Below are 12523 nucleotides of genomic sequence, written 5' to 3' on the forward strand. Positions count from 1 at the left end.
GTGCAGCCAATAAATAAATAAATGGGGTTTTTTAATGGCTTATTTCCCCAACTGTGAGCATGTTGAAGGCAGAGATTGTGTCTTCTACCTCTCTGAATCCTCTGTAGCGTTCAATAGTGCCCTGGATATAGGAGGTCTTCAAAGATTCCTATAGCTAATGAGAAGGAAGTTAGGTTGTAGAGGGTGATGAGATGAGGGAGTTAAGCATAGAAACACACCTGCTTTATTATCTGCAAAGCCAGCCTCTCCTCGTAAACGCACATAGTCATTAGTAAGAGGCTAAATTTAAAGTCGCAATGAAACAGCCAGTTGCTAAACAAAGGCAACTTAGATAAATCTTAGTATATTTGCATTCTACACTGACAAGGCATTGAACACTCCCAAACAGATAGGAGGGGAAAAAAAAGAAATGAGCAGGCATTAAACCAGAGCTGTGTTTCCCAAACCTTTTCAGGCAATGACATCCCTGTGACCTTGAAGGGACAAGGAAGTTACCAATAAATGCCACATGTCCTACAAACTATCTGTATAAAGCAAACAGGCCTCATGTTGATGGGCAAGAGATGGAATTTGAAAAAAGAATTGCTTAAAAGTCTTTTCAGTAATTAAAGAGACAAATGTCAAAAATAAAGATGAAGCAAATTACCAGAACACAGAAAAGTGGGCATAATTCCCTGGATCCTAACACTGGCTGGCTTATTCTCATGTCATTTCAAAGGAAGACACTTTTGAGGAGGCCACGACCAGGTTCAATAACTGACCTTGGCCTTGGTACTGGCCCTGAGCCCACTGGGTCCCCCCTACACACTGGCCCAAGGCCCTCCTTGTCTTGAGCTGCCCTCCTTGGCTTGAACATTCCCTTAGCTGCTGTGTCAGAAGCCTACTCAGTAGTTTCCCACTGCAACTCCTCTCTATACTTGAGGGTGCTCCAAAAGGTAGAAGAGAGTGTGACCTAGAGCCAGAGAGCATAGGAACCTCTGAGTCAGCCAACCCAACACTGGTTACGCCCCATGGGAGGGAGTCGAGACCAAGCCAAGGGAAGGAGCCCTCCAGCCTCAAGATTCACAAGGACTCATCTCCCTTACTTAGGAGAAATCAAGTTTGAAACAAAGAGACAATTTTCTCCAAGTGTTGCCCAACAGATAAAACTGCGACACTTTTCCAACCAAGGGATAAGCTGTGCATTTCACTGACTTACAGAGTCTGACCAAAAAGAATGGTCATGGAATGAAGCAAAAGGGAAAAGCTAGCCTTCATACCAACCTTGTTTCTTAGTATTCCCATTCAGCTCTCTGTCTGCTAAGAATGCCCATGCTGTGTTCGTCCTAATTCCTCAGGCACACATCTCCTCTCCAGAGATACCCCCAAGAAGTGGAGACAAGGACGTTCCTTCCAAAAGCTGGAGTGAAAGAAGGAGAAAAGGCTAACAAGAGAAAGGGCAGGGGAAAGGGGGTCCTCACAGCTCTATGTGATGACTCCCGACTCTGTCTGGCCATCTCTGGCATCACTGCTGGTGCCACACGTGATGCCTCACAACTCAAGGACCTCCCGCACAGGACCTTCCTAGCACCTGCACATCAGACTGAGACCTCTCCCTCATAGACCATTTTGCTACACTTTCCCCAGAGCTTCTCAGGAACTCTTCTGTCACTCCCCATATTCAAATCACAACTTAATGCAGTTTTATTTACCCCTTTCATGACATGTTAAAATTTCTGTCTTGACACCTTGTCTTGACATGAGCTTCAAGGTAATAAGCAGTAATATTTCTGAGACTAGAAGCCCTGAGCTGTGATTTTAAATGTTGGTGGTGGAATAATTACCTAAATGAATATATCTTTCTTTTTTTTTTTTTTTTTTTTTTTTTGGGCCTCTCACTGTCGTGGCCTCTCCCGTTGCAGAGCACAGGCTCCGGACGCGCAGGCTCAGCGGCCATGGCTCACGGGCCCAGCCGCTCTGCGGCATGTGGGATCTTCCCGGACCGGGGCACGAACCCGTGTCCCCTGCATCGGCAGGCGGACTCTCAACCACTGCGCCATCAGGGAAGCCCGAATATATCTTTCTTGTTCTGAATACTATACAATTCAGAGAGACTCCCAATATGCTAAAGGAATTTGCTCCTAGTCATCATTTACATCGTCTCCAAAATTTTTTGATCATCCATCAGTATGAGTAAAAAATTTCAAATATATGCCTCCAAAATACATCTATATTCATTTCTAAATTGTATACATAAATCACTGTCAATCTATATAGTAAATATTATTAGAGCTCAATTTCTTTCTTATTTTAGATACAAATAAGTAGAAATATAAGTTCTAATATTTCACCCCGTATCACTATTGATTATCATGCAGAATGGATGCTTACCCCACTTTGGAGGCTATGATATTAAAAGATAGGAGACACATGTGTGAGACCATGATCATCTCTGCAGTAAGGGTAACGTCTCTGTCCCACTTCAGTAGAATCTTTTTCTCATAGATACACGTACAAGGTTCTCCAGGCTAATAGAAAATGAATTATTTAGCCTAATTTAATGGTAAGTGCTGTGTCATAAATAATCTCAAATTGTTAGCCCAGCCATTATTTCAACTCCCCCCTCCCTTTTATTACATGCTTCTTGGAACGACGAAGTTGCAGCAAAATGGACTTATTTGCTTTCCACCTCCCTCCCTGGGATTATCCCTTTACAGAAATGGTAATGAGTAGCAAAATAGTCAGGTTGGGTCTTCCCTGGTGGCGCAGTGGTTGAGAGTCCGCCTGCCGATGCAGGGGACGCGGGTTCGTGCCCCAGTCCAGGAAGATCCCACATGCCGCGGAGCGGCTGGGCCCATGAGCCATGGCCGCTGAGCCTGCGCGTCCGGAGCCTGTGCTCCGCAACGGGAGAGGCCACAACAGTGAGAGGCCACCACAGTGAGAGGCCCGCGTACCACACAGACACACACACACAAAAAAATAGTCGGGTTGCATGAGGGAGAAAGGATGAGGTCCCAAACTGGGGAGCAGTGTTTAAATCATCACAAGGTGACAGTAAGGCATCGTTACCCTCAGCACATAAGGAGTCGATTCTGTCACCACTACTCATCCATGTCACTTGCAGGTCTGTCTGTTCATAAAAAAGAGAAAGTAACATGAAAAAGCCTGTTCATGAAAAAGCCTGTTTAGATGAGAAAAGGAAAAGAGGGAGTCTCCATTTAACTGTGACCTAGCCTCCTTCTGTAAGCTGTAGATGCTGAAATAAAATAGACATGCCCTTTTAAGCAGTACTCTTCCTACCAGTTCTCAATAAACATGAAATAAAAAATATTCTATAGAGATACGCCCAACTGCTCTGACTTAACATTCCTCAAGCGCAGTGCATTACATGAGACACAAAGAGAACGGAGCAAATCAAGGGGCAAGAGGAACTTGCTCACAGGCAGGGGGCTATGTAAGGCACAGCCTGCGGCCAAAATTGGACACTCCCCATTAAAACTAAAAGTTACCACCAGGCCAATATCAGCCAAGTTCACCACTCAGTGCAGACCAACCATACCTCCTGGGAAGGACGGGGGGGAGGGAGGATTGGAATTAAACTTGGTTTGCGGGTACAAAGATGGACAAGACCCAGCCCTGCCCCCAAGGTGCTCACAGTCCAAAAATCAGCTAAACTTAAGAGGGAAGAAATATCTTAAAATTCTCATGGGCAGGCTCTCTATTCCCATAGCTGGTAATTTCCCTGCAGCCTTGGAGGTAGCTGCCACCACATTTTCCCAACCAAAGGGTGGGAGGGCAGCAGCCATATGGACTTTACACAAGCTGTATAAACTGAACCACTTTTCCTGTGATCGGGGCGGCGGGGGGCGGGGGGGAACTCCTACTAATTATTAGGGTGTGAAAGAGATGATACAAAACCCCGTACTCTAAAGCCCTCTTTATCTGAGTGGAGAGAAGAGCAACTAAGGCACTCCCAAAATTAGGTTGTACAATCGCCCTTGGTAACCCCATCACGGTAGCAAACCTCAATTGGCGAAAAGCCTGTAGGCAAATGCCAAGTACTGCAGAACACTAAGGCCCACGTGGAACTTGTCATTTAAATCATTCTTTTGATAAGAGCTCCACGGGGTCTTTGGGATCCAAGGCAAGAGTTGGCGGGGCAGAAGGAAATAGTTGGTCTCCTTGCCTGCTGAAGCTCTTGAATATCCTGTATCCCATTCCTCACGCCTGTGCCTTCTCAAATCAGGTCTTGTTCTTTCTAGTGAACAGTGTTTAACCATGGAACAAATAGTGATTAAACACAGTTTTGTCACTGTCCTACGCCCAGAGAATACAGAAGTGAACGGACAAACGGACAAACACCCTTGCCTGTGTGGAGCCTGCATTAGCATATATGCATTATACACGTGGTGGATGTCGTAAGTGCTACTGGAGACCAATAAAGCAGTTTAGGTGGACGGGGAGGGAGCTGCCTGGAGTGTGGTTGCCACACCCTGCAGAGACGCTTAAGGGGATTAGAGTCTAAAGCTGAGGGAGGACCTGGAAGTCTTGAATTCTTGTAGCAACTCACATCAAATGGGATCAAGGGCCAAATAAAGTCAGGCCTGGTAGTTGGGTAGTTGTGGTGAGGCTGTGTGTGTTGGGGAAGGAGTGGAGTCATGCCAGGAGCACACAGTTCTGGGCCCCCTTTTCACTTCTCCCATTAATAATATGGTTATTGGGGAATGGAGTAGTCTTATCCAGACCATATGGGGGTCTTAGTTCTCTCTTCATTGAAAATAAGATATGGGAGCCATGGAGGAACCAGCAGTGTCCTTGAAACAACAAATATGTAAATAACTCCCAGTTGTAACTATTTTCTGTCTCAGGGTCATTACTTTTCACGATTTCAGCAAGTAACAAAATTTTGCACAGAAGCATAGACTTTCTCAACCTAAGTAAATCTGTGCTTGCTCTGTTACCCTAGGTTTGCTCTGACTGCAACGCAGATGTGCTTGGCTACACATAGCATCTGGTGGCCAGTGCTGGAAATTATCTAACCCCATTATCTTCACTAATTATCCTACTACCCCTTTATTATCTACTTGCTCAGGGATATGACAAAAACGCTTTCCTCCTCTGTTATCTTTTTTCTTTTTACCTTTAAGAGCAAGTGATTTCTACCACAAAATAACAAATGCATACCACTCTGGCTCTCCTTCTCTTGTGCCCAATTCTCTCTCAGTTCTCTTAGAAAAACCTAGAATTTCACACACAGAAAAATCATACTTAGAACAAGACCCAAAGTCCTTTCCATGATCCTTCTACCTCCCTGACCTCATGTTCTACACTGTTTCCCTTGCTAACCCCACTCCACTCACACTTGACTTCTGCTGTTCCTTGAACATGCCCAAGGACATCCCTACTTAAGGGCCTTTGCACTTGACATTCCCTCTGTCTAGAATATCCTTCCCCCCACATATCTACATTGATCGCCCCCTTAATTCTTTGAGGAATTTTGTCAGTTATCAGCTCCCTTAAAGAGATTTCCCTTGACCACTGTTTCTAAAATCTAATTTCTTACCCCAATTTTTTTCTTCAAAGCACTTATTACTACTAGATATTTTATTATATATATAATTTTTATTATATTATTCTACATTATATTATATATCTGCCCTTCATTTGTTTGTTGTCTGAATACCCCCATAAGAAAGAAAATTTCTCAAAGGCAGAAACTTTGTTTTGTCCCCTGATGTATCTCAAGCACCTGGGTCAGGGCCTGGCACGTAAGAGAAATTCTCCCCCATCTCCATTCCCTACCTATCCCCAAATAATGAAAAATCTATGATCATAGCCAACATGCATGAGTCATGCCTGTGGCAGCAGTAACAAGAGAAAGGAAATTTGGAGACTTTCAAATGTAAATCATATTTTCAAAGAGCCAGTAAAGCCCTGAAAATTGCTGAGAGACCCTCTTCAGAATCTTCCTGTACCTCTTACCACTTTTTAATTAAATGTGTTTTCCCTAAAACACTAGCCTTCAAAACGAACATGGTTTGATTTCATTTCTTTCTTTTTTCTGTTTTCTTTAATCCTTGGCATGGTACCACTACGACTGCAACTATTTATTTCAAATATTCTGTATTTCAGTTGCATTTTGAGTTATACATGTCTAGGAATCTAACCATCAATAAGTACACTATATCTAGGTGAAAATAGTCTGTTCTGAGAACAACCAACTTGCAAATGATATTTTGAATTATAACCCATCTGCAAATTGGGAACAGTCTTAAGGATGCCTTTAAAATTTTTGGAGTCCCAAGTTAATTTTGACATGAACTTTCCCTCTATGCAGCAAAGGAAAAAATAAAATGCCAGTAGCAAAAGCAACAAGGAGGGATATATGTGGCCCAGATAAGCTGTTAGTTCCATTAGGAATGAGATTCAGAAGAAAATTTGCTAAGCATGACACTTTGAGACAGGTGTGCTCACAGAGTCAAGCCCTTCTTATCTTCAGGGACTAAAAGACAAAGGTTATGAGATACCCTGGATTTATACAATAAGGAATTCAGTGACTCTGTATCAAACCCTCACGTGCAGCTGATCCTACACTGACCTCACCCCTAGTCCAGCAAGAGTCAACAAAAAAAGAAGAAATTTTAACTTCCTAGTTACTGATTTATCAATCATTTTGTTTTAAACAAGTCTCCTTTCCTTTGTAAAAGTTTTCTGTTCATATATGCTGTAATTCTGAGCTCTCCCCCTTCCAATTTTTTCATATATACAGATATAGTGTCTGTATATATGGCAGAGATTATAATGGTGGGTGGAGAGACCTCAGATCTCTCCTGGTGCCTCTCTTCACATCCTTCTGGGTCTCCTGCAGCAATGGTGGTTCTTGCCCAGCTGGTCAGTGCTCTTCCTGCAAATGCCCAAGACCAAAGTCAGCAGCTGGTCAGATTCATAGCCTGCCTTCTCTTGATTTGGTTTGAGCCTAGTGAAACCTCCTTGCTGATTGGCCCAAGATCAGCTCACACTAGCACTGAATGACCCTCTGGGGTCTGATAGCCATTTTACCCTTACTCCAGGGGTCTACAATATAGCTTTCACGACAGGGTCACTAGCCCACAGCACTATCAACTGCTTTCCACATTAGTCAACAGGGCAGGGAGCGATGCAATTTCTGGATTCTTCTTGCTCCACCTGGGAGCAGAGGAAGATGTTGGGAAGCTAGAATCAAGGTTTTCCACTGCCTTACCATACCTCATCATTTACTTTAATATAACTGTTCCATATGATGTAGGGAACATCCTTGAAGGTGATTTCTTCCAAGTCCCAAAAGGAAACTGGGAAAATGAAAATGCCTCTTGCTTTCTACCTTTGCAATCAAGACACAAGATTTTCACCACATCCATACCTTCTTTTCTTCCAAAAATTCATCAGGATTCAAATGGAGATTTCCATTTTGTCTCCTTTACAACTCATCCTTCTTCTTCTCAGGGTCACAACACTTCATGCTCAGGTTAACTGCAGAGAACAGTGTCCTCTCTACCTTTATGGAAGAATCTCTAAGACCTGATCCAACCAAACTGGCTTTTAATGTGCTAAAAGAGCTAAGTTTTTACAACCTTTCTCATTTGTGAAGCCTGGTTTTCAAAACTTATTGAAAAAAATTTTTTTAAAACCTAAAAAGAAAAAAATTAAAAGATTCTTCAAAACAATTTTTACTCTGGGTGTCAAAAGCTGAATATTTAATATTTTTTTCTTGCATTCCTGTTATGAAAACCCTAATACTCCCTGAAGTAAATAGATGGCTCAGACAGCATGGGAGGGGAAACATGTAAAGAAATGCATGAGGGAAAACACATTAATAAATTTTTAAAAATAATAAATTCCCATCCCACAGGCTTTCAACAATCTTCTCTTGAGTATCTGGTATGTGCCAGGTTCCAGGCAGAGGTAAAGTGTGGTCCCTGCCTCTGAAAAGCAGCCAGGCTGGGTGGTGCACGTGGTACAGAAGAGTTGAATGGGTGATCAGCTCTGCCCAAGATGTCAGAGAATTGGCTCTGAAGGATGGGTGAAGTTGGACACATAGTCAAGTGAAAGACAGAAGTCCAGGCAAAAGGAGCACTGTGTGCAAAGGCACAGAGACATGAAATAACTGTTGTATTCATGGGACTTCAAATCATCTACTATGACTCAACTGTGGAGAGAGGCTAGACAGCAAAGACGTAACGTGAATGACAGTCATGGCATGGTAAAGAAGAACACCCTCAGCTTGTGTTTAAGAAAGATGACTTCAGTATTGAGGATATAAGTAAATAAGGTTGAGAGTAGGGGCAACGAGACCAGCTAATGATAATAACAGCTAACACTGAGTGTTTGCTACATGTCAAGTATGTGTTTAATCCTCACAACAATCTTATGGGGTAGGTACTATTACTGTCCCCGGTTTACCGATAAGAGGCTGAGGCTGAGAGAGTCTTCCTAACATCCATCACATGGCTAGTAAATGACAGAGTCAGAATTTGAATGCAGGCAGTTTGACTCCAAAATCCATTCTTTTGCAGTAATCCAGGTAAGAGTAATGGTGACTTGGATTTGGGTAATGGCAACAGGGATTGTGGTAGGCAGAATAATACCCACCCACCCCCCATGATGCCCATATCCTAATCCCCAGAACCTGTGACTGTGTTAAGTTACATGGCAAAGGGATATAAAGGTTGCTGGTGGAATCTTTTAATTCACCTTAGAATAAGGAGATCATCCTGGACTATCTGGGGGGGGAGGCGGGGGCCACAGTAACCAAAAGAGTCCTTGAAAGTGGAAGAAGGAGGCAGAAGAAGAAGATCAGAGGAAGAAATGTGGTGGTGGAAGCAGCTTCAGAGAGCTGAACATTGTTCACTTTGAAGATGGAAGTCGGGGGCAATGAGCCACGGGTGGCCTTTAGAAGCTGGAAAAGGCAAGGAAACAAATTCTCTTCTAGAGCCTCCAGAAAGAAATTAAGACCTTGGTTTTAGCCCAGTGAGGTATCTGTCAGACTCCTAACCTACAGAACTGTAAGATAATGCATTTGCATTGTTTTAAGCTTCTAAGTGTGTTAAATTGTTACAGGAGCAATAGGAAACTAATTCACAGTTAAGTTCACAGGATTTAGAGATCCAGTAGATAACCAGTGTCCTGGTAGAACTTGAATGGTTCCAAGATGAAGTAAAAGATGAAGTAAACTCTGAAAGGCTCCACTTATTCTCTGACTCTAAAGCTACTTAACTGATAGACCAGGTTTTCATTCCTCCAAAGCCCAACCCCAACCATTTATTCCATGTTTACTTTCTGGATTTTTTATGTGACTTCCCTCATTCAGTCTTTCTACTTGTATCAACAGCCTCACCAGAAATTCTCTGCACTTTTTTCCCTCTCCATTTTTTCATTCCATGTTTACCAGACTCAGAGATTTAGTGGATGAAAAAGCATCATGATCCCTCCTTAGGAACAGTTTTCAGTTCTCTTTTCCTGCGGTCTCTCAAGAAATGGACCCAATACACTCTTTGATGAGATTTTACCTAATTAAGAATATGATAATGTTCTGTGTAGAATGTCCCCCAGACATCCCCTGGGGGAGCTTCATTCTCAGGCACAAACAAGCACTAGCAATAAAGTGTGACCCGGTGGGGACCCCTGACCTAGTGAGTGAGGGAGCAGGGGAGGGATGAGGGCTTCAGGAAAAGACACGTGTCTGTATTTATGTCTTTAGAAAGTAATTTCCCCATCACACCTCTTAGCTTTTCTACCTTTTGATTTTGCAAGCAGAGAAACGTCTAACTAAACAGCTATGAACTGGTTCAGGCAGGCTGGACTGAAAAAGTGCTTGCACTTTGAAAACATCAAAATCACATTCACCTGAGATGACCCTAGTCATGCCTTTTACTTGTCCCATTAAACGAAAGGAAAGTAGAAAGGGCATAAAGGGGACGGGGAAAGCTATTGGCTTTCTGGTATTTAAATGTGTTTTGCTGAAGAAGTAAAAGCTTTCATTTAATGCAAATAGACAATAAATTTAATGTCTACTTTAATATGTGTTTGGTTTATATATACAGAATGACCACATCTATTCAAAAAGTAGTTATTGAGCTGACTGATGCTAACACATATACGTGGAAGCAGACCTACTAGAGAATGGACTTGAGGATATGGGGAGGGGGAAGGGTAAGCTGGGACAAAGTGAGAGAGTGGCATGGACATATATACACTACCGAATGTAAAATAGATAGCTAGTGGGAAGCAGCCGCATAGCACAGTAAGATCAGCTCGGGGTTTTGTGACCACCTAGAGGGGTGGGATAGGGAGGGTGGGAGGGAGGGAGTCGCAAGAGGGAAGAGATATGGGGATATATGTATACGTATAGCTGATTCACTTTGTTATAAAGCAGAAACTAACACACCATTGTAAAGCAATTATACTCCAATAAAGATGTTAAAAAAAAAAGATAAAATATCAATGACATGGTCCCTAACCTCATAGGGCTTGCAATCAGCTTGGAAAAACAAAGCATACAACTTTGAATACCATAACAGTAATAACCACCATAATTTTTTTAAGCAATTTTTATTTACGAAAAAAACATTTTTTTAATGTATGGTTTCATCTCTGGTTATATTACCAAAGAAAAAGCAGCAAACAAGTCTACAAAATCTTAGAGGAGGAAAATGCAGGGAGGTGAGACAGGGTTGTGGAACCCATATGGAGGAGGGAGCATCTGAATTGAGCCTTGAAGATGGGCCTGAGATGGGGAGGAAACCTTAATCATTTGCAAAACCAGAGAATCAGAATATTCATGATGAAGTTGGGAGAGACTGAAGGTGAGTAGACCAGTTGGCCAAGGAAAGGGTGGAAGGAGGGATGCAACCAGATCACAGAGGATGCTCACCCTTCTCAAAGGAAATGCTGGGAGCATCAGAAACCACACATAACCATGGTGAATTTTTCCAAAGTGTCAGTTTCCTCTGAAGTTTTGGAAAGGAAGGTTATGTCTTTTAAGTGGTTTTAAATATCATTTTCATAACAATGCAAATACCAGTATATCTTTATGCACATTTGCGTGAGTTTTAAGATAAAAACACTTCAAAAACTTCATCAGTTGCAGCAGGACCTTCAAACCCCTGGATGTTCACCTTCCTAGACTCCTCCTTCTCCCTGTTGAATTTATAAGCTCAGTGTAACTCCTCATTACTGCCCAGTCTGACGCATCTTCGCGCTTACTGACACTTTCCTTTCTTGGGTGCTTACCACAGCTCACTTAGGTTATTGCCGTGGATCCCTGGCTGGTGTTGCTGCCTCCCTCCTTCCTTCTCCCTCTCCTGCTACACTACTGCCAGGTTATCTTTCTAAAATAAAAATGCAGTCGTTACCACCCCACTGCTAAAACCCTTGCAGCCTCTTCTTTCAACCTTTCCCCTGTGCTCCAGCTACACCACACCCACCTCTCCACCCCCACTCCCAGAGCTCCCCAGATGGGCCACACCTGTTCTGCACACACTGTCCTCATCCACCTGACATACACCTCATCCTCTGCGAAAACATTTCCTGCAAGCATTTGGACAACTCATCTCTTTATACCGCTCAGTCCTTGCAGAAACCAAAACCTCAACAAGTTCTCTTGAAGGGCTTTTTCCTTCTATTTCTGGGATAACTTATCATCCTCTGTAGTTTGCAACCCTATTCCTCGGGCTTCTTGAGGATCATCAAGATTCTGCCAGCATTTTATCATCTGAGAAATAATTCAGAGGCAAAGGAGATGGGGCACCATTTTCTTAAATCTTGTATCTTCCACATGGCCAACCGCAAAGCACAGATTGTTTAAAAGAGCTCAATAAACATTTACGGACTTATTATGATGTGTCAGGCACTGTTTTACATGCTAAGGATGAAGAGATAAAGGAGACACAATCCAGCTTTGGAGAGATTAACAATTTTGTAAGTATCTCTATTTCTAGCCCATTCCCAGAACCAAGGAATGTGGTAGCTATCAAGGAATGTGGATCTCATCTGTGACCAGTTGCACCAGGAAATAGGCCAAGGAGAGCCCCAAAGAGAAAGCTGCCCACCTAACCTACCCACACGGAAAGAATGTGATGCCGAGAGACAGTGGTTTCAGTTTGGGACAGCAGGGCACTGGGCCCTTGGCTTCCGCTTTATTCTCCTGCAGTGTCCTGCTTCACGTGGTCTCTTTCAGCACTAGACAGGAACAACCAGGTATTTAGAAGTTAAAAACAACGTTATTTCTCTGAATTGAGAACTCGAATACAAAAAATATTACTTGAGAGTTATAATGAAACCCCCAGCATTCCCTTTATCTTAGGATGGTTTACATAGTCATTGGTCATTTCTGTTTATACTCGCCTCAGTTCAGATTAATTCTGATCCCTTCCTCCTTACCTGTACACATCCTGCCCCTCCCCTTTAATTATCTATTCCCATGGGACAGAGTCAAAACCATTTCTTTCAAGTATAAGGAAATATGTTTCTTTCTACTTGTTTGTAGTTCACACTGCTTTCTCTATGG

Source organism: Aethalodelphis obliquidens, unplaced genomic scaffold (genome assembly GCF_003676395.1).
Source record: "Aethalodelphis obliquidens isolate GAN/ISIS:26980383/991018 unplaced genomic scaffold, ASM367639v1 scaffold55, whole genome shotgun sequence".
NCBI lineage: Eukaryota > Metazoa > Chordata > Mammalia > Artiodactyla > Delphinidae > Aethalodelphis > Aethalodelphis obliquidens.